Source organism: Delphinus delphis, chromosome 9, assembly GCF_949987515.2.
Source record: "Delphinus delphis chromosome 9, mDelDel1.2, whole genome shotgun sequence".
Classification (NCBI taxonomy): Eukaryota; Metazoa; Chordata; class Mammalia; order Artiodactyla; family Delphinidae; genus Delphinus; species Delphinus delphis.
In genome coordinates, this window is record NC_082691.1 from 89,169,487 (window position 1) to 89,195,600 (window position 26,114).

Sequence of the window (26,114 nt, forward strand, 5' to 3'; positions counted from 1 at the left end):
GCCTGCGGAATGATATTCACAGGGAAGCCTCACTCATGGGAACACATATAGGAAAGACTTTTCTTCCACTCAAGAAAGATTCCAGGAATAAAGCTGAGTGAGAGGCAAGTTTATAGAAATAAGCTTGAATCCTTCCTAATGTTTTTAAAAAGAATAAATCACATGAAACCTCAAATATCTGATGGTACACTTCACAGGTAATGACGCTGTGATCGAGACTTCAAGTGGAAAGCCACTGTGGTGGGCCACCATACCTTGACAGATCTATTTTGATGTTCAAATGCTTTGGGGTAGGATGGTTAATTGAAGGATTTATCAGTTGTAACACTCCCCCCCACTATGTCATTACTGCAAAGACAGTGCAAATTGCAAGGGTCACAAGAATCAGTTCTCAGGATTGTCATTTTGAACATTTTATCTCATGATAGCAGTTGGGAATCAAATCAGTGGATTCATCTGTCTTCTAAAACTAAATATAAGTGATTGATTTGTCTTAAAATAAAAAATAAGCCAGCTCCTGCTGAATGAACTTGGTTGTTAAGTAACCAACAAGAGGCAGAATGGTGTTCTGCAGACGAGAACAGATTTGGGGACCTGGATCTACTCACCACTAGCTGAGAGGCCTTGGGTAAACCATTTAACCTCTCCAGGACTCTCTAGGTCCCATTTATAAAATGTTGCCAATAATATTTGTCTTACTGATCTCCGGGCTTGACATGAAAATCATTTGGGAAAAGGAATGTGAAAGTTCTGTTCACTGTAAAATTGCTATCATTTGTATTCTTTAACCCACTGGTGATACCACTAGTCACTTGGAAATCGGTCCACAAATGGCTGATCTCATTGATGATAGTAGCATAATTGCCCTGTGACCAACCCACTTCGTCCCTACCAAGCATTCCAGACATTTCAGTGCAGAAACAGGTCTCTGGGAAAAAGTCAAAAGGAGACTGATCAGAGGAATTCCACTGGCCCTTCCAGGGCCCTGTGCACAAAATGGTCCCCTGTGCACTGTTATTTTGCTGTGTTTGCCGATGTCCAGTTTCCAAGACCACAAACATTCTGATAACTGGGTGATGATGAGCAGAGACAGAGTGAGTGTGATGTTTTACCAGTTTTCTAGTGTAAAGGCCTCTGTATCTCATGCATGGGATTACAGCGTTCAGTGGCTACTCTTTGAGTTAAATACGCAAATAAATTATGCAGAGACTGATTCTTTTTAAATGCTGAGGAATGACATCAACCAGCAAATTTTTTTTCAGGGCTACACGCATTGATGGTTTTGCCTTTGTTACATGGATAAGACAAGGTGATTCTAGGTTCTGACCTGAGCCCACAGCCCTACCACTGTTCAGATTCCGTGTCAGAGTTTTGTGCTTCACAGTGACTGGATTAGGTCTCGGCACACAGCCCTGGCATGGAAGAGAAAGTTGGGCAGTGCTAGCTGGTTAGAAGGTAGAGAATAGGGACAGGATCATTCCACTTTCAGTGTTTGTGGTTTTTGCTCATCTTAAGCAACTGGCCATAAAAAATATAGAGTATACAGCCCTGTTCTCAGGTACTTAAATTTTAATCAGTAGTCAAAGCTAACACTAGAAAAAGTTTTAGGAATACTTTAAACAAAGTACATATTATATAACAGAAACAAGAAAATCAATTCACTAAATCAATAAAGTGTGCTCAAATTTTCCACTGAGTTGACTGAACTGAATAAATAATCCAATTTCTTTGATTACCTGTAGTCTCAACCAGAAAGTACTGAATTAGGACATTGCTTCTTTGTGAATATCCAAAACTCCTGAGTACTGAGATTGTTGAAAAAAAACTGAGAGTCTATTGGAACTAATGGGTTCAATTTATTTAAACTTACAATTATCAAACTTATTCTATATGCCTGAAGTTTACTGCACAGGAGATATATTTATAAGTTATTCCTCTTGCATAGCAAGGATGTAGGAAAATCAGAGCCCTCATACACTGCTGGTGGGAATATAAAATGGTGCACCCACTTTGGAAAAATGTCTCATGGTCTCTCAAACAATTAAACATAGAATAATTACCATATGACCCTGCAATTCCACTCCTAGGTATATACCGAAGAGAAAGGAGAACATATGTCTGCACAAAAACTTGTACACAAATGTTTATAGCAGCATTATTCACAATAGCCAAAAGATGGAAACAACCCAAATGCCCATCAACAAACGAAATGGATAAACAAATTGTGATATATCCATACAATGGAATATTATTTGGCCATAAAAAGGAATGAAATACTGATACATGCTACCATATGGATGAAGCTTGAAAACATTGTTCTAAGTGAAAGAACTCAGTCACAAAAGACCACATATCATATGATTCTATTCATATGAAATGTCCACAACAGGGAACTCTATAGGAATAAAATATAGATTTGTAGTTGCTTAGGGCTGGGAGATATAGGGGCTCTTTCAGCAGTGGAGGGAGGTGGCTAAAGGGTATAGGGATTTTTGGGGGGTGACGGAAAATGTTCTAAGATTGTGGTGATGATTGCACAACTCTGAATATACTAAAAACTATTGAATTATACACTTAAATAGATGAATTGTGTAGTAAGTGAACTATATCTTCATAACACTGTTATTTAAAAATAAAATAATACATGGTAAATAATATATATTCAATTAAAAAATAAAGAAGCCATACATAGCCATATAGGCAAAAGAGTGCCATGAAGACGATATCCTTTGGAAAATTTAATATACATAAAAATTAATTGTACCATTTATTATCACTCATTGGAACCCTAGCATTTAACAGTGCCTTACAAATAATACGAACAAACATCAGTGCTTGTTGATAATGATAATGATGGTGGTGGTGGTGATGTTGACTTTCATGATGATGATGATGGTGACAGAGACAATTACGACTGCGTCTCCACAAGCTTCGGACATTTAAAAATATCTCCATTAGGTTTTTCCTGATGCGAGGCAGTTAAACCAAATTCCAGCTGCAGGCGCACCATGATTCTGTAAAGAGAAATGTTACATTTTTCTTAGGAGTCAACGGCTTGTATGTTTGTAGCCACAGGAAGCTTATCAAACACTGAGGTCAGCCACTTTCCCATGAGAAGTCCAGAAATTTCATAATACCATAAATTACTTTCACTTTCTGACTTGCTTTAGAGAAGTAGAGAACTTTTCATACAGCTTAAAAATAAACATCTGACCCTCACCCTGCCATGGACACATTCTTAATGCTTCTCTGATCAGAAAATATCTTACCTCTAAAAATCTATTCTGATTCTTTTATTAACAATTGAAAAATCTTGGCCAATGCAAACAGCATCATGGATTATTCTTAATTCAAAAACTGTCCAAGAAAAAATAGGAAAGGCTGCAGCAAATAGGCACGGTTTTAAGATATCAAAGCCCTTCTTTTGTACTATTATGTGATCTTGTTCTGTTCTAAGAAGAATGTTTTTTCATCTTCATACTTGTGCAAAATTGGCTCCTCTGTGAACAAAAATATAAGCTATATCCTTGGCTTCCCATGAAATTTTAAGGGGAATTCAGAAAAATTTCCTTGGCTACCTTTGCTAGTCCTGGCCACCTACTAGAAATAAGCTAAGGGTTGATTCATTCTGCTTTCCAGATAGAGAATAATAAAGGAGGAGAAAAAGAGAGGAGTAATGTTCATTGGGGGCCTATAGCATTCTAGGTTATATGTTATCTCATTTATTCATTCATTCACTCACCAATAAACTTTTATGGAGCGTGTTATATGTCATGGAATTTGCTAAATGCTTGGGATAGAATTATGGGTAAGACCATGTCCTTGCCATCAAGAAGCCCATGCTCATACAATGACAGCCCGCTGTGGCAATGCCCCCATAGAGGCATTAACAAAAAACTACCTAGGCACAGAGGAGTAAAAACCCTTCAAGGCAGTTATTATTATCCTCATTTTTATTTTATTTTTATTTTTTTTTGCGGTACGCGGGCCTCTCACTACTGTGGCCTCTCCGGTTGCGGAGCACAGGCTCCGGACGCGCAGGCTCAGCGGCCATGGCTCATGGGCCCAGCCGCTCCGCAGCATGTGGGATCTTCCCGGACCGGGGCACAAACCCGTGTCCCCTGCATCGGCAGGAGGACTGTCAACCACTGCGCCCCCAGGGAAACCCCTATTATCCTCATTTTTAAATAAGTAACTGACATCACACAAAGAACTTCCCTAAGGTCATACCTCTGTTATGACCCCACAGCCTGTCTTCTTTCACAATTCCATGCTGCTTTCAAGGGAAAGACCTATGTCCAACCCAACTGAATAGTGTAAAGCTTTGTTAGCAACCCAGTGAATCTGCTTGTTGCAGAATGCCAAGAGAATTCTTACTTTCATTGGATAATTGACTTTTTCTTGAATTATAAGAGCAGTTTCTTTAGTCCCTCGCTTTATTTAGTCTGCCTGGTAGCTAAATTCCTAACATAGTATCCTATTAATACACCTTGTCTCTCTTATCTACTAGTTTATACAAATATCTGTGTATGGCCGTATGCATAGTTCCATGATAATATGAAAAAATGCATCCTATGAAAATCAAAAGATTCTCCCACAGCTGTAAAAATTCACACTGAAATACAAGCAAACTATAGACAAGTGTTGCTCAAGATACACAGGTAAAAGCTTAAATGGAAACATACAGTTGAAACAAGTGAAGAGGAAACTTTGTGCAGTGCAAGCACTTAATGCACATGTGAGGCACTGGAGATAGATTTGGGAAGAGTGGTGTTTGAAAGTGAGGAGGGGAAATTGTGGTTAGTAAGCAAGGGGCTGAATGCACTGCGAGGTTTCACAACATCTTAAGATGATAAGTAGTCCCTGTATTTGAATAGCTTTGGTATGGGCCACTTGCAAAAACATTCAATATTTCCCTTCTAAGATATAGTAAGCCAAAATATATATGTGGAAAGTTCACTAAGTCATTGGTAAATAATCCAGTGTTGACTTTTAATTTAGAAATAACTGGCCAAATTGATCCCAGCCTTCCCGACTACGATTTTCCCCCTGCAGAGTACATTGATTTGTATTACCTTTTTGTTTTCTCTCATTGTTTGTCTTTCTTTTTATTATTTTATTTTCCTACTAGTGTAATATATGACTGGGAATATTGAATTTTCATGATTTTATGTATTTCGAGCCCATAAATTCCCTTTTGTTGTCATCTTTCCAGATTGAGGCTTCATCTTTTTCTGTTCACATTATTAACATAATCGTTTTATTGATGTGTAACATACAGAAAAGTGCACAAATCCCAGCTGTACAGCATGATGAATTTTCACAAAATGACCACAGTGATGTCATCAGCACCCAGATCCAGAAACAGAACATTGCTTAGCACCCCAGGAGCCCCCCTCATGCCCCTTTCCACAGTCATGCCTCCTCCCCGCCACCCCTGGCCACTGCCCCAGGAGAACCATCATTCTGCTTCCTAACACCAAGTATTAGTTTTGTCTGTTTTTGAATTTAATATTAGTGTAATCCTATAGAATTTTTGTTTGGTGTCCGACTTCTGTTGTTTAAAATTGTGTTTCTGAGATTCATTGCCTGAGTGATACTTAGATTATCCTAATCTGCAATACAGTATTTCGTCGTGTGCCTACCACAGTTTATCCATTTTACTATTGATAGACACTGAGTTGATTTCCAGTATGTGGCTGTTGTGAATAGTTCTGGTATGAGCATTCCAGTTCACGTCTTCTGATGAATATATGCATGGATCTTTGCCGTGTATACACCGAGGAGTAAGATTTTGAGGTCTCCAGATCTGCAAATATTCAGCTTCAGCAAATACTGCCAAATAGCGCTATTTTACCCAAGTGATTGTACGAATTTACATTCCCGCAGCAGCACATAAGAGTTATAGTTTCTCATCAAAACGTTGAATTGTCAGTCTTTTAAATTTTAGTTATTCTAGTGCTGTGGAATTTGAATTTGAATTTTTCTAATGATTAATGAGATTGAGCACTTTTTCATATGTCTGTTTGGCCATTTTAATATCCTCTTTTGTGAAGTACCTGTTAAAGTCTTTACTTATTTTCCTGTTGAGTCATCTATCTTTTTTATTGATTTGTGGGAATTCTTTGTATATTAGGTACAAATCCTTTGTCAGATACATGTTTTACTAATATATACTTTCTCAGTCTGTGACTTGCCTTTTCACTTTCTTTATGGTCCTTAATTTTAATGCAATACAGTTTATCAATTTTATTCCTTTATGGTTAATAATTTATACATCTTGTTTACAAAATCTTTGCGTATCCCAAGATCATGGAGGTACCTTCTTTTTTCTGAGAGCTTTAATGTGTAAGTTTTCACATTTAGATCTACAGTCAATCTGGAACTGGGGGAGGGGAGAGTATGATGTTAAATAAAAGTCAAGATTTGGTTTTCTGTTTGTCCATGTGGATGTCCAACTGAGGTGCTAGGTGACGTTACTTTCCTCCAAATTGAGTTACTCTATCTTCTGGTAGTTTGATAGAGTTGGGGAAGTTCACTTTAGTTGAATTAGGGCTGAGGTGATTTGAAACTCATCTGCCATTTTGTACAACTCCATCGACCTTAGTTTGCCCCTTCCCAACGGATGAACTCTACAAAGGTCTAACTGAGACTATATCCCAAGACCCTTTCCTCTTTTCTTTCCTTGCTTCCATTTTTTATCAAAGTGTAATTTATATACAGTAAAATTTACTCTTTTTAGTATACAGTTCTGTAAGTTTTGACAATACAGATAGTTGTGTAACTTCCATCACAATTAAGATATTGATATATCAACTCCAGAATGGTTCTTCCTTCTTGAACTTTGAGTTTTCCCTACTTAGTTCCATGAGACTGCAGAAAACTCTGCTGTGCTTTTCAGAAACATTCTGCTTAGTTTCCTATTCTCTTATATACTCTTCTCCTTTCTACTTCAAGTGTTCACTCATGGAAAGAGCTTTGGAGTCAAACAAATCTGGGCTGCAATGTCAACTCTGCTACTTGTTAACTATGTAACAGTGAATCTGAATCCGTCTCCTTACTTTCAAATAGGACACTAAGAACAACTATTTTCACAGTTTTCTTTTTAATTAGATAACAGATATCAAGTACCTTGCACATAGTAGGTATTCAACAGATTATAGATATCATTATGTGATACATTATCCTTTCTCTCAGAGCTATAAAATATACTCATCTCTTAGAAATAATGGAGAAGAGGTAGGGTAGGTGGTCCCTGGAAAGCAGTACCTTTCTCTGGGAAACCCATTAGATGCTGAAAAGGGTGAACATGATTGAACTTATTTTATTCACAACCATAACAAGGTCATTCACAGATACTGAGACATATACAATACATTTTTTCCCTTAAAAGGCCATAGAATTCTACATAAACCATCTGAATTGGAGGGATCTTAAAAATCTATTCCAAATGCTTCATGTTACAGATGAAAAAATTGAGGGGCCAAGAGTGCTTAAATGACTTGGTCAAGGTCAATTCACTCATTAGTATTTACTTAAATTACCCAAATTCCCTGAGATCACATATTTATTCTCTTCTAAAATACTCCTAGCTCCCATATTCAGCTATAAATGCAAAACAGAGATAATTCACAAGAGACAATTATTAATGTTTTATTGTTACTGACACATTTTGACTAAAACCCATAGATCTATTTTTAAATATTTTATTTCAATTATCCCTACACAAGTTATGTGACTTCCTGCCAACTAAGACTGAAATAGCTTCTTACCATTCCTTTCCCATTCCAAGGATTATATCCTGTAGTGTTTCATTCTTCTATTATTAAGAAATATTCTGCCTTATCCTCCAATGCACAAAACTGAAAGGAACTCATGTAAACCCACAGAAGGCAGCTCTCTTCAGGTTTACCAAGTGAACAGGAGCACAGGGGGACCTCTATCGTTCTGGACACTGGATGTACAGGTGACCAGGTATATCCCTGGCACTCTGCCCTATGGGTAGGGACAGATTACCAGCACCTCTACCACCCTCATGCTTTCTGGCAAAGGTGGTACTTTGAGAATAATTTTTTGGTAAGTCCCTTTGTTCAGCACATCTTTCAGCATTGTGTGTTCTGCTAATACACAGATAAGCTTGAATCCCATATGGACTGAACAACTTGGAAGAGTTTCATGATCACAGAGCACACGGTCATCTCATAAAACCCTCTACCTCACACTAGGGTTCTCAAGGGCTCCTCCAGGAACACTCTTCACATGAGTGACTCTTTCTTAGAAATATATTTTCAGCCTAGATATCTCCTCTTCAGAGACACCATCCCTCACCATTCAGTGGCCCTCCAGTGGCCCTCTATCACATCACGCTCTTTTATTTACTCACTATTGGAAACATGTATGCTATCTGTACTTCATCAAAATGTAAGCTCCATGAAAGCAGAGTCCTTACTCCTCCCTGTGTGTCTCATCCTGGCTTAGAGAACTCACTCAATGAATAAATGAATGTGGACATGTATCCTTCCCATACACCCATCAGGCTGGGTCAGCCCCTGGATTTGAATACTGGCTTCATTACTTACTAGCTGGGTGAATTTAGGCAAATGTCTTAAACACAACAAACTTCTCAGTGCTTCTCCTAAGTTAAGAATATGTATCTCACTAGGTTGTAGTAATAAATGAGATAGATGTGTGCAAGGAGCTTAGCACAGGGCCTGGCACTAAAAGCCCTTATTACACAGTAGTTATTAATATCTCCATAATGAGAGCAGGGCATGTTATAGAAGAGTCATGGGGGATTTTTTAGTATAAATATTCATGTTCAAATCAAAGGATCCTAGCTCGACTGTACAAGGCAAAATTATAAATTAATGAAAACCTGGTTCTTCTTGCTGACTCCATAAAGTTATTCATTTTTATAAAGGATCCCTAATTTAACCTTTGCAATAACTCCCTGTTATAATAAGTTATCATTTGAGACCCTCCCCTTTATCCAATGCCTTGGTGCCCGTTTGAAAAATGGCATCTTTCTGTGAACGCTTGTGTTAAGTTTTTTTTTTTTTTTTGCGGTACGTGGGCCTCTCACTGCTGGGGCCCCTCCCGCCACGGAGCACAGGCTGCGGACGTGCAGGCTCAGCGGCCATGGCTCACGGGCCCAGCCACTCCGCGGCATGTGGGATCTTCCCGGACCTGGGCACAAACCCGTGTCCCCTGCATCGGCAGGCGGACTCTCAACCACCGCGCCACCAGGGAAGCCCTGGTAGGAATTTTAAAGTAGAATTGTCACCACTTTTTTCAAGTATGTACTGTCAATATTTTTCCATTTGTGTAACCTAGGAAGGGGCTAGTTTCTGTTTGTCATGCTACTGAATGGCTTTAGGTAGATGTTTCCTAAGGGTTTTAAGAAAATCTCTCCCCTTGGAGGACTAGAAAGCTTATTGAAAGGAGAGAAATTCCTCCTTCCTTTTTTATTACACCTTGATTCTCCCATAGTGAATGCTTTCATATAAAACCCAAATTTCCCCACATGCCTGAGAAGATAGTTCAATCAAAGGAGCAATAAATAGCACCTGGCTGTTTGCCACTGGCTGGGAAGGGGACTGCGGTAGGGAAACGGGCTCATTTACCTCACACCGTCCAGCTGTCTCTCCCAGCCCCTCTTCCTTCATCTCGGGTCATTCCTTTCCTAACTATGTCTGGTCTAGACTTAGCTTTGCCTGCAGAGAATTTCAGCAACTGCCTCTGAGCCAGGTCAGTCAGAATCTATGTGTTGGGTACTGAATAAAAAGCTTAAAGGGATCCAGCGAGTAATGGTTCGCCCAGGCATCTATTTGAAGTTGCAAGGTCGCTGACAGTAGAGAAAAATCTTAAAACAAGGAGTGAGAGCTTCATCACCTTTCTGTCCTTCCATTGTAAATCTGAAAATAGAAAGTATATCTGAAGACAAACTCTACACTTAGTCACTTTGCTATTCACTTTATGGTTTCTCTCAGAAGCCTTTTTATCTCTTTCTCACTAACAAGGTAGTTCATAAACATATGCAGAGACTCTACAGACCAAACAAAAAATTTTCCCCTGATCCCTGATTTCTTTATTTTTTCTTTATTCATTCCCAATTTTAAAAATAAAAACACTGAGGGAATTGGGACCAGGGAAAGGGAAACCAGGCAGATAAACACTGACTCTGCCAGAGGGTTTGAGGAAGGTACTGTGAATTCTTTTCCCTGCAAGTTTAAATCTCTTGGTTTGTTCGTTTACAATCCAGGCGAATAACTCCTTGCTTTCTTCTAGTCTATGCCTTAGTTGAAGCCTGAGAGTCAAGAATGGGAGGCCTATGTGTGATGGGTACTATAATCTACATCAGCAACTGAATGTAGGGAGCTTCTTTGAAGGTGCAAATTCCTGGGCACCTCTCTGGAGGTCATGTCATATTTTTTAAAACAGCTCTCCCAGAAGATTTTGATAGGTGGCCAGCCTAAGAACCTCTGTTCTAGGGGGACAGTACACCATAAGTGCCATGAAGCCAGGTACGATGGTTATTTGTTCATTGGCATATCCCCAATATGTTCCTGGCACATAGAGAGGAGCAGGGCTTGGAGCGGAGCCCTCTCACTTGACCCTCACATGTGCCCAGGGCTCAGTGATTTGGAAAAGAATGCTGCATCCTTATCTCAGTGACTCTCAACCTGGCAGCACTGTAGATTCACCAGGGACAGTTGAGAAACACATATGCCTGGGTCCCAGCCCCCCAGATCCTGATTAGGTTGAGCTAGGTACTCTAGATGCATGACAATACAACAGTTGTTTGGACGAGTGCATTTGGGGCAAGTAGGAAGAGGTGGTTGAGGTTGGTGGAGGGGAGCTGAAGACAGCCTGAGTGAGTGCTCAGGAATAAGGAAATGGATGGCACCTTGGCTTGCTGGCCAATTTACAGGCCCTCAAGGTTCCCCAATCCCTAGTTTGCAAACCAGCCTTCGTCAGATGGATACAAACCATAGATAACATGCTAGGCAGGTTTTTGTTTTGTTTTTTACCTGTGAAAACTGAAATGAGAATCTAGGAATCCAGGATCAATTTCCAGCAGTGTGATTCCAAGCCAGTCCCTTAAACTCTATGAACTTCTATTTTCTTCCAATGCGAAATGGCAAAGGGTGGGGTGGGGGAAAGCAAGGTATGTTCTTAAGGTCCACTTGAGCCCATTATTCTACTAAATGAAAGGCAAACGTTAAAACCCAGAGTTGCATTTTCCATTAGCATCCCTTGTTACATCGTGTTGGGGCAGGTTTAGGGGTGTGATGGTGATTTACTGTCCCAGGTAATTATTTCTTTGGCCCTTCTTATATTTAATATTTATTGCTGTGTTTCAAGTGCAAGAGAGTTAACTCTAGATTATCTACCAATACTTTTCTATAATTATTTGTAATCCTCCAGAGCCTCCTCTTCTACCTGTTAGCCAAGTTCCTGACAATCAACAGCAGAAAACTTTGGACAAATGTTCCAAAAAGACTTTGAGAGTCTGAGGCTTAGAAGGTTTTGAGTGTGAGCTTAGAGAAGGCAGTGTCTCTGACTATGTTCTGAAGCCTGTTGTCTTTGATCGTTGGCATTGGTAGTACTCCCTGCTTTGTACTAACTATACCACCTTCTCCCCTCCACTATTTAGAAGAATTCAGGGACTGACTCTGTAATAATGGTATTTGTTTTCTTTAAAATGCAAATGCACAATATCTATTTATATCTGTGCTTTATTTCCCCTTTACGGTCCTAACCAACAACAGTACCTGAGGAAGAAATTGTATTTTAAAATATGTAGTTCCACGTTAACTAAAATGTATTCCACTTATGTTTCCATCCTCCTTTTATACCAGGTATCATTAAAAAGTTTCAAGATCATCCAATCGAATTCATAGGGATTGGTGATCAACCAGAGGTTCACAAGTGGACATCTGATTGCTTAGCTGTGAGTAGAGTTTATGTGCTCTTACTGGGGAGGGGCTCTGATCTTAGCAGTTACATGGCCTCTCTGCCTGATTTTCTAAATTCTTGCACCTAAAGATGCATTGTGCGGAACCAAGCTTTCTGCTATGCTCCTCAGAGTTTACTTACCAAGTAATCTAACAAGTTTGGAAGGAATTGTTTTCCTGCTTTGTAATCTGATTTTTTGCTTTATTTTTAATTTTTTCCTGCATATATAATGTCTTAAGCAAAACTGTCCCCAATCAATAATGAAGTTCTCACTTCCCAAGAAGAATGTTGCTGACTTGAGAGAATAGAGAGATGATGAGTCAGTCTTCAGGGTGAGGAAGCTCACCTTTGAACAGACACCGATGATTTCAGGAGGAAATACCCCTCACTCTCAGCAAATCCTGCCTACCTGGGAGAACTTCCACCAGCAGAAGGTCTACCTGGGGAACAGAAAGAGGGGATTTCAGAAGGTAGATGGAGAAGCTAAAGGAAACTTCACTCATTCGCAATTTTTCCAAGGTTGGCTCTAGTAGGGAGAAAAGTTTTGCTATGGCTGCCATAGCAAAATACCACAGACTGGGTACATAGCAGATTTATTTTCTCACAGTTCTGGAGGCTGGAAGTTCAAGATCAAGGTGTCAGCAGGCTTGGTTTCTTCTAAGGCCTCTCTTCTTGGTCATCTTTTCCTGTGTCTTCACATGGGCATCCCACTGCCAGCACACATGTTTGGTGCCTCTCTCTCTCTCTCCAACATTTCCTCTTCTTAGAAGGGCAACAATCATATCAGACTAAGACCTACCCTAATGACTTCATCTTAACTTCATCACCTTTTTAATGATCTGGTCTTCAAATTTAGTTATATTCTAAGGTACTAGGGGTTAGGACTTCAACATATGCATTTGGGGGGAACACAATTCAGTCCATAATACCCCATCATCTTTTTTTCTCAGTATGCTGATTTTTAGTTTGTTGCACATGGACTGTTCTCCGATTCTCCTCTCCTGAACTCCCTTAGCATTTAATCGCTCTTAAAATATTTGGTTTTCCTACAGTGTGTTGTAGCCCTTTGTGCACATCTCTCATTTCCCTATTACATTATATAATTTTTGAAGTTGAAGAGTGTGCCTTTTACATCTTTGGCAGCACTAGAGGAGGTTTTGTAAATGGTAAGCATTTAATAGTACTTATTAAATGACTGAATGAATACATGAATGGATAGATGAGAAGATGCAGTCTCTGAATCTATAATTTATTTGCTTTAAGACTACCTCCAAATGATGATTATTAGTGGTGCATTCTCCTCACTTGCTGCCTGCCCCCCGGCCCCCCAGAGGTGGAAATAAGTCAAAGCTGGAGAGAGGGACTGAAAGAAAGATATGATTAATTGATGGCAGGAGACTTACCTCGCTCCTCAAAGAGTTAGGAGACAGTAAATAGCATGAACCTGCTCCAGATACAGTCACTCTTCTGTGAGAACACTGGGGCGCCAAGAGGGAAGGACAATGAGTTTAGATTGGGACTTGCTAATTTAAGGGCCTGTGAGACAGCCAAGGGTGTGTGTCTAGAAAACAAGGGATATGCAAGTCTGAAGCCCAGGTGAGAACTAGAGATAGAGATTTTCACAGTCATAACCTATACATAGGAATTAAAACCGTGAGAGTGGATGACGCCACCCAGAAAGATTGTGGAGGGAGAGGAGCAGTGGTTTAAAAATGCACCAGAAATTGCATGTAGAAAGTTTTCCTGCTAAATAACAGGAGAGGGACCCTCCCAAGAGGAAGAAATCTAAATGCTACTTCTAATGAGGGTTTGTAAGAACACGTGTATTAGCTAATGTGGATATCTATCTATTTCTCTCTCCACTTATTCCTTTGGTCCTATTTTATTCCTCCTTCTGTCCTCTCCTTTAGGGGCTATGCCCCAAACCATTCCTGTGGGGCTTGCCCTACCCAGCTTCGCTCCCCTCTAGCTAACTTCACGCATGAGCATGTGTTTGACTCCCCAGCTGCATGCGCAGGGATGTCATACATCAACACTTGCCTTTAGGACCATTTTCTTTATCACAGTCAGAGCTGATCAGACTGCACAGTGGGGGAACCCCAGGATTAGACTCCTTAATGTCCAAAGAGACAGAAGGCCGGTCCTTTTTAGGGTCAGGAGGCTGGGACTCCGTTGCCATGGAACATCATCTTGTCCAGACAGTCAGTAAAGGACTTAGTCGGGGGGAGTGTACCTCCTTTGCACTGAACGCCCTCCTTAGTCCATTGTTCCCTGCTGGTCACCCCATACCTCCTGTGCCCTCAAGAAGGCATTGGTGGTATTTTCGTGTTTCATGCCCAGGCCAGAATGGGGGCTAATGAGGCATGGAGAGGCCAGTCCATGAGTTGTGGTGGCCATAACAAACTTCTCCTCTCTGGGCCCCACTATCAAATGTCATTTCTAATCGGGCCATGTTTACCCCAGCACTGAATTTCCCAATTTTTTCCTGCTGAGTTTGATGCAAACAAAATGGGGAAAGCTATTCATTAATTTCTCTTTTATTTTCTAAGGTGTCATTTCTTTTCCTTGCTTGTTTTTCTTTCTCCATTGTTTCTCTTTCTTTAGCAGAAACCCTTGATCTTTCTTTGGATTGTCTGATTATTAGCGGAAGAGGCCATCAGAGGTCTGTAAGTTTCCTCCTCCTCTGCATACTCCCTTCCATTTCTTAAAAATGAACTTTGAGATATCAGATTTTTTCAAGTACCCCTCACTTCCATACTTTCCTCTTGATATTCTTCAAGTTGCCAGGAAAAAGATGCCATTTTTCGCTCAGTTACCTAAAATGCCAATGACACCTGTGTCAGTGATTTTTACATAAATTGCTGTTTGTATAAAATGAGAAAGGAGAAATTCTGAAGTCAAGAGAAAACAGCGCTGCAATCCATGAATGGCCTAGTGGGGTGTTCCAAGTGAATGGTGGCCAGTGGCCAGCAGAGGTGCCTCCGGACTGTGTTTCATTAATTTCAGTCAGCCATAGAATTTGGAGAGAAAGATAATTTTCCTATGAGCATGTAAAAGAAGTGCTTTGAGTTGTAAGCACGTAGCAGGCTTTGCCCTGTTTTAGAACAGCATAAATGGGTGTTTTTATAACCACTGTGGGCCAATATTTTTGGAGTCAGTGGAAGCTCCAGATGGAATGGAAAGAGAAGGGTTTTTTCCCTTCCTCTTTTCTTGAGTTTTGCAGAACAATCCTCCCTGGACACCCTTGACAAAGTGTTCGGTCTCCTGTTTAGTTCAATGTGCCCATACTTGTTATAGCAGGATCTGAAGGGGGTCTTTCTTACACTAATAGTCTTTTCTACAGATTTCTGGTAGTGACTGTAGAATGAGGCTCATATGTGAAAAGATCTTGAATCCGCCTCATCTCACCCTGAGAAGACTTCTCTCAGGTCCTTGTCATGGGGTATAAAGAGGAAAATACACTGTGAGCCCAAGTGTGGTTAGGAATTGAGGGGACACAAGGAACATGGATTCTCATGGTCTTCCCAATTCTGGAAACTTTCATGATAAGGAAGGTAAGAGGACATTCCAGCATCACCATGTGCAGATTTTGTAATTTTGGCCAAGTGATGGTGTTTCCTTGGCCAGGGAACTGCACCTGGCATTAAAGCCTTAATTGCACCATGGAGAACACCTTCCTGCCTAGCACAGCTATTGATGGAAAGAGGTTGTGTCAGGGTGGGCAAGCCAAGATCAGGGCACAGATAGCAGGGAGAAAAACCAACAGTGGTGCCAGGAGCTCTTGTCTAGAACTCCTTTCCAGACTTTGATTTCAAAAAGCATGAGTGAGTACGCAGTAAAGAGGAAAAACTGATCCTGCTAATTAGCATTCAAACAAAACTATCAAAAGCCTGAAGTTCTAACTGTGACAGGGTTTGTACAGTTCAAGGACACAGACTCAGCTACGTCCAGACTTTGCTTTGGGATGTTCAACAAAACAAAGCTGTAAACATCTTGCACTAGTCCACGCAGCAGTCCTCCAATAGGATTTAAAGGCTCAATCTGGGGGGAAAAGACTGAGACATTTTCCTTCCTACTATTCTCTGTATCCCAAATCCAACTTAATGCCAAATTAAATCTAGGTTTTTTTTTAAATCGACTTTTACTGGAGGAAAAGGCAGAGCTGCATTCCCTGAAACAGCTATTTTAAGGCCCAACTTATTATTTGGGGGTTTTTCTCCTTCTTTTTGCTAATTCAAAACAAAATGTCTATCATTCATGCTAACACCAGCCTTTAAGAGCTGGAGACAAATGGAGTCTGAATATTCACGCCAGCGTGGTACAAATGAGCTGTGATTTCAGGATACTGGCTGTTTCTCTGACAGGGGAAAAGAGAGGTTGACTAGTTTAATATCTTTGGCTGAAAACACTTTGTTCAAGAGGGATGGAGACGGCCAACATTAATAGCGAGTCCTGTTATTTAATGACCAAGAATGACATACTGTGGAATGGGGCATCCTGAGTTTGGGGAAAAGTGTGTTTATCATATCCAGAGGATGCAGAGAAGGAGTGAATACAAACATGCGGTGGTCCTGATGGAAGGAGCTCTTCTAAAAGCATTTTCTCCAAGTTCTTCAAAGAATTCCTCCAATAAGTGTATTATACCCATGATTGTGAATCTGATTCCATCACAGACTCACAAGATTTATAAACATAAAGACATTTGTTATAATGAGAGACTCTGGGGACATATCTACTGCCTCCCCCAGATTGCTGGCTAATGGTTTAGAAGTAAAACGTGCAGTTGTAAGTTGGGGTTGATGGAGGAGGCTTGTGACCCCTTTAGCACCATCTGTCCTTTCTCTTGTTCCTCAAACACACATATTCAGGTCACTTACTAATTTATTCACTCTACAGCTATATATTGAATTGGAACTTCTCCATCCAGGGCTGTATTAGATCTGGGCTGCATTGACAATTCTGGTGTTCCTCCATTCCTTCCTATAAAATGGACTCTTTTTTTTTTTTTTTTTATTCAATGCAATGAAAATTTAGTGACTCAGATAATATATTCATTGACGTAAATTGTGATTTCTGATACTTTATTTTTCATTGTCCTCATCTTGACAAAGAATCATAATAGTTTACATTTCTCTGCCCTCTCATCCACCCATCATTCTAATTATGTGGTTTATAGGCAAAACACTGCAGTGTTTTGTAATTCTGCTTTTCTGAAAATCTCTTTGAAGAATGATGCTTAATAGCTCCCTTCCTTATTTGTTTCCTAAATTCTGGTTTTCATGAAGAACTTTTTAGGGGGTGAACGTAACTGTAGTATCAAAATAATTGAAAATTAAGAGCCAAGTAAGGGTTTGTGGCATTTTTATTGGAATGCTCATAAGAATCAAAGGTGAGAGACCTAAGGAGAGTCACCATGAAACCAGTGGCCCTTAAGCCACAGGGCCCCTCACTTGAACAGACCTCTGCCACACCCCTGCCTAATTTTTTACATTTAACATTGCATTCTCTTTCTTAAAGGCCTCCCAAGTAATTTTCAGGTCCTACAATATCTGAGTCTGCCCTAAGATTGACACAAACATATAATCTTGGATGATTTTGCTTCCTGTCTAAAACTAATTAAATGAAAAAGCAAAGAAATAGTCAAAGTGTGAAGTGATGTAATTTATTTTTTTAAGGTTTTAGGACAAATTCAGCTTATTTTCTAAAGTGAACCTCGCTTAAATGAAATAATAGATCAGTTTGCCAAAGCCCAAATGAATATAAACAGGAGATTGATTTTTATTTCACTAATAAACGTCAAATATGGACTCACCCTAACATCAAGCAGGCCAGATCCTCCTGGCAGGAAACAGCTTCTAGTCAGGGGCATTTGTAGAGGAGCATAGATCCTTCAGGGAGTCACATGATCATTTCATCAACAGGGTTCTCGCCATAAGCTACCTCGTAAATATTATGCATTTACAGGTCTTGTGAGACGTAGCATAGTGTTGTGATTAAAAGCACAGACTCTAGGGCTAGGCTGCCTGGATGTAAATCCTAGCTCTACTATTTGCTAGCTCTGTGACCTTGGGCAAATGACACACCTGCTCTGGGCCTTAGTCTTTCTATCTGTAAACTGGAGACAATAAGGATTGTTATAAAGATTTAAACTGATATTTATAAAGTTCTTAGAACTGTGCTGGGTACGTAGTGCGTGCTCTATAACCATTGGCTAACTAAATAAGCTCCATCTAGAGTGCACTAATATGAACTCACTTGTAAGTTTATTCTTGTAAGTCCTCACAGCGCCTAGCCTGACACATGATAGCCATTAAGGAAGGACTGTATAAATCAGGGGTCACAAACCAGCAGCCTGAGGCCCACACTGACCTGCAAATGTGCTTCCTTTGCCCAGCATGGTTTTCTTAAAATTTTGAATTTGAATTCTTTTAGGGATGCATGCATCCTCCATTTCTCCGTAGGCCACCACTCCCCAAGTTTGTCATCCCTGGTGTAAATGAGTGAACACGTAATACATGAGCACTGCTACAGTTAGCGGCAGCTCTATGGCTCATTGGAGTAGGCAGGTGGAACCAATGAGCCATTTCCACTCCCTGAGGCCCTACCTGATTAGTCTACCCATTCCTATTTATATACTAGATGTCACAGAACAGAAATAGAAAATGGGATAATTTGAATAAGTACCTTCATGAAGCAGAGATGTGCACTGCCTAATATCACAAGATCATTTTCATCACGGACGGAGTTAACAAAGGCAATGTCAGCCATGGCCAGCTAGGTTATGCTGCGGTCAGGGACAACTCAAAATTTCAGTGACTTAAACAACAAAGGTTGGTCACACATGCTTTCTCCGTAACCCTGGATAGGCTGGAGTCTCTGGTCCACATCATTGCCATCCTTACTTGGGGACCCCGGCTGAGAGCTGCTATCTGGAAATATTGCTGGCTACCATGGTAGAGAGAAAAAAAGCTCTGAAGGGTCTAATATCAACAATTAAATGGTCTGCCCCGGAAGTGACATGACACTTCTGCTCACAACCCATTGGCCAGAACTAGTCACTTGGCCGCAGCTGACCACAAGGAGGCCCAAAGTACAGTTCTGTAAGGTGCCCAGAAGGGGCAAAACAGGAACACGGGGCAAACAGCACTAATGGCCAGAGCTGTGGAATTTTGGAACTTGGGTTTTTAGGCCAGAAGCTTTTCAATAAGTTAAACTCAGCAGCCATTCCCATGCACCTATAAAGGCAGAGCAAAGCACCCGGCACTGTGAGGGGATGTAAGAGGAGATGGTTCAACTCAGCAGCCATTCCCATGCACCTATAAAGGCAGAGCAAAGCACCCGGCACTGTGAGGGGATGTAAGAGGAGATGGTTCAACTCAGCAGCCATTCCCATGCACCTATAAAGGCGGAGCAAAGCACCCGGCACTGTGAGGGGATGTAAGAGGAGATGGCAGACCCTGACATTAGGCAGCTTCACGCTTGCTCAAGAGAAAGAGAGGTTATAAAGCATTTGAATAACAAAGTCGTATAGTATTGACCGTCAAAAAGAGCAGTGCCAACAATGCTGCAGAAGTTGAAAGCGAGGATGATTCTGGAATAAAGATAGGACTGAGCTACACTCTAGAAGGATATATGGGATTTGCAGGAGGAGTGGAGGGCACTTCAGGTTACAGGAGAGAGGAAACAGGGACAGAGGCCCAGAGGCAGAAATACCAGCTGGATTGTAGCAGAACTAAGGAGTTGGCCTGGCTGTGAGTTGTGTTTGCACGTGAGTGTGAGTCAGGAGAGGCATTGGGTACGGTGGAGCCATTCCATGGAGGGCCTCCGAGGTCGACAGGAAAACAGGATGGTGGTGTGTGGGAGAAGATCATCCCTCCTCACTAACCCGCTTCGTAACCTAGGCACCTAAACCTTCCAGGCATCAGCTTATTCCCCAAACCAAGAGTCATGGATGCCCAACCTTCCCAGATCCCCAGGGCAGTCATTGAATGGAGACAGTAGTAAACCTCGGGTCGCTCCTGTTTCCAGTTTCAGGCATATTTGATCGCTCATCCTGCTAACAAAGAATATTCAAGTTCAAGTGAAACAGCCTCTCCTTGCTGGGGTCAGTTCAGCCCTTTTGCTATGGAACATCTGTTTTTGAAATTCGGCTGAGACCCTGACTTAAATCTGATTAACTTAAAAAGCAGCAAGAGAACATCTTGTTTTCATGAATGTCCAGGGGCTGTGTGTCAACAAATTAAAGGTCTGTTTGCGGTATTCAAAGTAGAAAAGCTGGTCGTGAGATATTCTGCCACTGGAGTAAATTTATTACGGGCTGTTCATTTCTTGGAATCATGAACCAAAATTTGAAAAAACAAAGTGGACCAGCTACATTTAAATCAGCAAATCTCTGCTTGATGGCGGGTGAGAAACATGCTTTTGTTGTCAGAAGGTCACTGAGCTGGATGATTTCTAGAAAGATGCCCTCCACTTTAGCCGTGTGAAGTTAATATCTTAAGTGGCTTCCCTGTGTCTATATCAATTCCAGCAGATAGTATCTCATAGGTCATTATTTGTACATTACTTACACAGGATCTGGGGTTGGAGAGAAAGGGTGAGAATAGTTCACCATCCCTCAAACCTGACGAGCTACTTTACTCTTCATTCCCTTCTTTAGGACAGAAAAGTAGAGAAGAGTTCGATTTATCAGCACCTAGAAGAGCATGTGTCTGGCAAATAGATGTTGATATATATTTAATAAATACAAACTCCAGTCTCATACGTTTATGTTCCCTTTATGAATGCATGTCTGTAGTGTATTAATATCATTCTTGTTTGAAAAAGCTATTACTGCTTATATCGTATTTTAACCCAAAGAAAACCATTAGTCACTCCTGTAGTTCTCTCATAGCAGCTTGTATTTTTCGTTCCTAACCCTTGTCGCAGTTTGTATTTTATTTATTCATTGCCTGTCTCCACCATCAGACTATAAGCATGGTGAGGGCAGGGTAGTTGCATTCACAACTTATTTGCTACACCCAGTAAGGTAGCAAATGGCACTTCATAAATGTTTGTTGAATGTTTTTATTGAAGTTATCGTTGTGATGATGGTTGTAGAGCCTTTACCACTCTTGAATATATATGAATTTAAACACAGTGAAGAAGACATTAGGGCTTAAAATGCAGTTGAATGTGGAGAGGCTTTTTGTGTGATGACACACTCCCATTCATTTGGCCATACACTCTCTCTCTTTTTTTTTTTAAACATCTTTATGGGAGTATAATTGCTTTACAATGGTGTGTTAATTTCTGCTGTATAACAAAGTGAATCAGCTATACATATACATATATCTCCTCCCTCTTGCATCTCCCTCCCACCCTCCCTATCCCACCCCTCTAGGTGGTCACAAAGCACCGAGCTGATCTCCCTGTACTGGGCAGCTGCTTCCCACTAGCTATCTATTTTACATTTGGTAGTGTATATATATCCATGCCACTCTCTCACTTTGTCACAGCTTACCCTTCCCCCTCCCCATGTCCTCAAGTCCATTCTCTAGTAGGTCTGCATCTTTATTCCCATCTTGCCCCTAGGTTCTTCATGACCTTTTTTTTTTTTTTTAGATTCCATATATATGTGTTAGCATACAATATTTGTTTTTCTCTTTCTGACTTACTTCACTCTGTATGACAGACTCTAGGTCCCATACACTCTCTTGAAGGTCATGGTGGGATGGGTTGGTCTAACCATCTCTATGTTCTCAACTGAAAGTTGTCAGCCCACATCTGCCATGTAGCTGGCCAAGATTAATGTCAAAGCACATGGCAATAGTTTAGGATTTTTTTTTTTCTCTCAAATAGTTAACTCGTTCCTGGTAGAATTAAACCTATGACATTAGCCTTATTAGTAATAAATTTTGATCCAGCAAGCTACGTGGTAGAGGCAGTACAAGGATTACAGTCAGAAAGATATTTCAGGTGTCTGATAGGCATATAACTTAATGTGCTTGTCTGGTGGTCACTGTTGACCTTTCTGATGGTCAAGCAAAATACCAACACTTTAGCTTGAGTGGGAACAAAGTGGATTCACTTGCTCTATTTTACTTTGGCTGCCTGTGTAGACAGCGTTGAAATGGGACTGACTTGTGGGTTCTAAAGAATCTCAAGAGAAATGCTCATTCATTTAGAAGAGGTGCAATTCCACATTACTTTCTTGCTTTGTATACTTGAAAACATTCCCAAAGAAACAAAGTTGGATGCAGCAAAAATAATGGGAGAAAAGAAAAATAATACTCTGAATTCTGAACAATTCTACTTTAATAGGTTGATCTGTCTGCCAGCTGGCCTCAGTGTTGACTACTTGTAATATATACTTTTGGTAGGCCGCAAGTAGTTCTTGGAACTGTTTATATTAGATTGCAGAAACTTAATTATTCTAAAATTGGCAGGACTCGCTTCGGTTACTTAATACAAAGTTGCTTAGTCATCTCTATACATGGTGTGGACAGCATTGTTTAAGTGTGAAAAATTGGGAAATGCAAATGTGCTCCAAAGAGATTACAGGTCAGGTAGAAAAATAAGAAGGTATAGTTGTTTCAAGATGCTTGGCAGGTGTTTGCCACATGTTTTAATTTGACAAGTTAGGTGACTGTTGAGTTGAAGTCCTTGATTACAAGTATTTTTCCATTTTCTTTGTGGATTTTGTCAGAAGTAAAAAGCTGCTGCTGCTGCTTGTTAAATCATATTCTAATCCTACATTTTGCAAAGTACACGTTTCCCAGCAAGTGTGTGAGGAACTCTAGAATCAACCATTGGAATAGCTTTTCTGTTTTCCGAAACAAACAAAGATGTCATTTCAAGCCGGTCATCACAAAGATCCTTCTTTTGAATCTTCTGATTTGAACACTTTTCTTACTGTACTTTAACTACTGCCTTCCAAGTGCAATACAGATTTATAGAGCTTCAGCAAGGAAAGAGGCAGGCAAAATGAGTTTCTTCCATGTATTTTAGAGTCTGAGGTGGCGCCAGAGGTCTCCAGTTTTTCCAGGAATGCCCATGGCAACCTCACACTCTTCCTGTGACCTGGGCAGGGGCTCCTAAGAGAGATGGTGAGAAAAGATAAAGGTCCTGTAGCCAATGGGTAGTGACACCAGGCCTGGGAGGGTAGGTTCCCAAGAAAACATCCAGAACAGGGCCTTATGTTTCTAATTACTGAGCATGGTTACAGAGTAAAATCAGGCAACACTTTTTTAGACTGATGGAAGCATTTAAATCAGCTCTGAATGTCAGTGTTTTCTAATTATGATGGAGGAGTGGCAAGGCATCTCCAAAGGCCTTGGAAATTTGGGGCGTTTCAGTTCAACCCTAATTCTCTTCTTTTCTTATTCAACATATGTCTTCTTTGTCCTTCTTTTTCTTTGAAGGTCCCAGAACAGACTGATTCCCTCAGTTACAAATGTCTAATACCCCTCTTTCCTGAAAACAGAATGTCTTTCTAAGACAAGTTTCTTTTCCACTAGAAGAAAACAACTACAAATCACAGTATAAAATAGAGCTTCCTAGTGAACCACCATCCCCAAGGTTACTAAGAGCTCAACTGGAGGCATGGCCTTTTGATCATGTCTTAGCCAAGTTCATCTGTTTACCAATGAAATCCAAAAATAAGCAATGCCCCGGAATCCATTTTAATTCAAGTGTGAACTTAGTGCTGACTATAAGAAAAAATAGTCAAGAACTTTGAGGGATCACAAAAATGAGTAATAACCTCAAGGAGATTATAATCTTCTAGGGAAGACAGATACATACTTAGTCATTAAAATACCAGCTCCAATAATATAGGTATCAGTACAAACTCTTATCAGTGAGTACAAGGTTCAGAGATCCTGTAGTCTCATGCTAGTCTTAAGCAGGCCTGCACTATGAGCCATTTCTTACTTGAAGGAAAGTCCAGAAATTCCCAAACTAACAAATGGGTGAAACTACCATGTAAATGATTCATGTGAAAGGAAGGAGGAAGCAGTCTAGGCACTTTTCAATTTATTATTTAACTTCTTTGCAGAGTTACATGTTTAAATTGTGTATTATGTCCAAAGACATAAGGGATGATGTCCCTTGGTTTGGTTTCAAAGCTTATCGTCTTAGATTATTAACTCCCAGAAGATAGTCTCTAACTCGCTTCCTAATTCCAGAACACAATAAATGCATTTGATGATCATGATGAATAGATGTTTAGTAACTTACTAGGGAATAAATAGTCCCTGATCGTAATAGCATGTCCTCCATGTGCAAAAATGTTGCCAGTAACAGAGTACCTCTAAGACATACCTTTGAATCGTTCCCAGCAGTGTAAATGGATTTGCATCCTGCCGTCTAAACTCTGTCACCTTGCTAATGTCTTATATTAGCAGAATATCTGGCTAAGGCTCTGGATCATCTTGTTGATCACTAAATTGGAAATATTAGATGAAAAACCAATCACAAGGAGCAGACTCATGGGTTGCTGATATTTTTATAGCCAAGTAGACCAGAAAGGCCAGAGTCATGCACAAGTAAAACTACTGTTATGTAAAATATAATGACCTCTGTACCATGTCTATAACTGGTACAGACCCATGGCCTCCGATCTTTTGTTCCAAATAAGCCACTCTTAGGCCTTGTTATGCAATTCGAAGTGTGATCTCTCCTCAGACAGTATCTCAGCTTCTTTTGCATTCACTGAGCATTCATTTCGCTTTCTCAGTTGCAAGTGTGCTCAGAACAGCAAGATTGCAGATCCAAAAGACCCTCCATAGGAGAACAAAGAAGTTACTAATGAGAGGATTAAAAAAGCACATCCGTGCTTTGGAAGGCTGACCCTACCATACCCCTCATTGTATTCCATCTTCTGTAGGAGATTGTAAGGTCTTTGAAGACAGACACCATGTCTGACACATCTTCATGTCTCTGAACTGCATAACATTACTTTCCGTGGTAAAGTCATTTTGTATTAGGAGTTGGAAGGCTTCACAGGGGGGCTGTCCAATAGAGCTTTCTGTGATGACAAAAATGTTCTCTGCATGGTCTTGCATGGAAGCCACTAGACACATGTGGCCACAGAGCACTTGCAACGGGGCTGGTGAAGCGGAGACACTGAATTTCTAATTTAATTTTGATTAATTTAAATTTAAACTGCCTCATGTGACAACTGACAACCATATTGGGCAGCACAGCCTTAGGATCTCAAAAAATATCTTTTCACTACAGCCCTAAACAGATGGCTATTTCACCTCTACCTGACTATTTCCAGTAATAGGGGTTTACATTTTCTCAGCAGCCCTACCCATTGTCGAATAGTTCCATTGGGGTCAGGATCCCACCCTGATGTGACATCAGAATTAACCTCTGTTATCAGGCATGCATTTAGAAAGCACATTTATGAATTCTTTAAGCATAGCTATGCATTTATTTTCTTACCTGGGTGTAAGAAATTTCTTACAGATTGGTGTAGAATTTCTGTCTGTGGTAGGATTCGCTCCCACGCCTTTTGATGCTTTTTCTCTTCCTTAGGAACCAAGAGAGCAGCAGTGACCACATGCCTTTTTCCGATTTGATATGTTCTGTTCTGTGTCTTTCGGCCTAATTCTCCTGGAATTTGCCAAAGAAAAGAATTTCAGACTCTCGAAAAGGGTGCCAAAGGAACTGTGTTCCAAATTTTCACTTCTCTTGCTCTTCTAAGAAAACTTTTCAGGTTGGCTTAGAGATTGGCCTAAATATCAGTCCTGCTTTTCCACTGATTGGTCATGGTTAAGGAACTGATACCAAAGCCCTATTTGTCTCAGTCTCCTTTCTTTAAATAGAGGTGAATCTACTTTTCTTACTTGGGAGGGTCAGTGATAGCCATGGGGTTTTGAACAACTTAAAGTGTTCCAAATGGGTGGTAACACTTGGAGATGACACATAAAATCCCTAAGTGTGTGGTCTTCCCCAGTGTGGAAACCAGTGTAGATAAACACCATTCCTTCACAAATCTAACATGCCCAGTACCTGCTCCTCCTAAGGTGGAAGAGAGGCCACAAAGACATTGACTTTTGTTACATTAAGTCTTTCCATTCTCCTGTTTGGCAAATGGAGAAATACAAGTAGAGAGAAAGTAATGATAAAAGACTGAACAGGGGAGGAAAGAAAGAACAAGCCATAAC

General features: G+C 40.4%; 1 protein-coding gene across 4 annotated transcripts in view; it reads left to right on the forward strand.

The window, feature by feature from the left end:
• Positions 1-26,114, forward strand: part of CALD1 (caldesmon 1) — a 184,975-nt gene that overhangs the window by 57,706 nt on the left and 101,155 nt on the right. The window contains exon 2 of one of the 4 annotated variants that reach the window (XM_060020925.1): positions 11,862-11,953. The exons of the other annotated variants lie outside the window; for them this stretch is intronic. The gene's annotated coding sequence lies outside the window, so the exon portion shown is untranslated. The remainder of the gene's footprint in view (positions 1-11,861; positions 11,954-26,114) is intronic. 4 annotated transcript variants of the gene reach the window in all.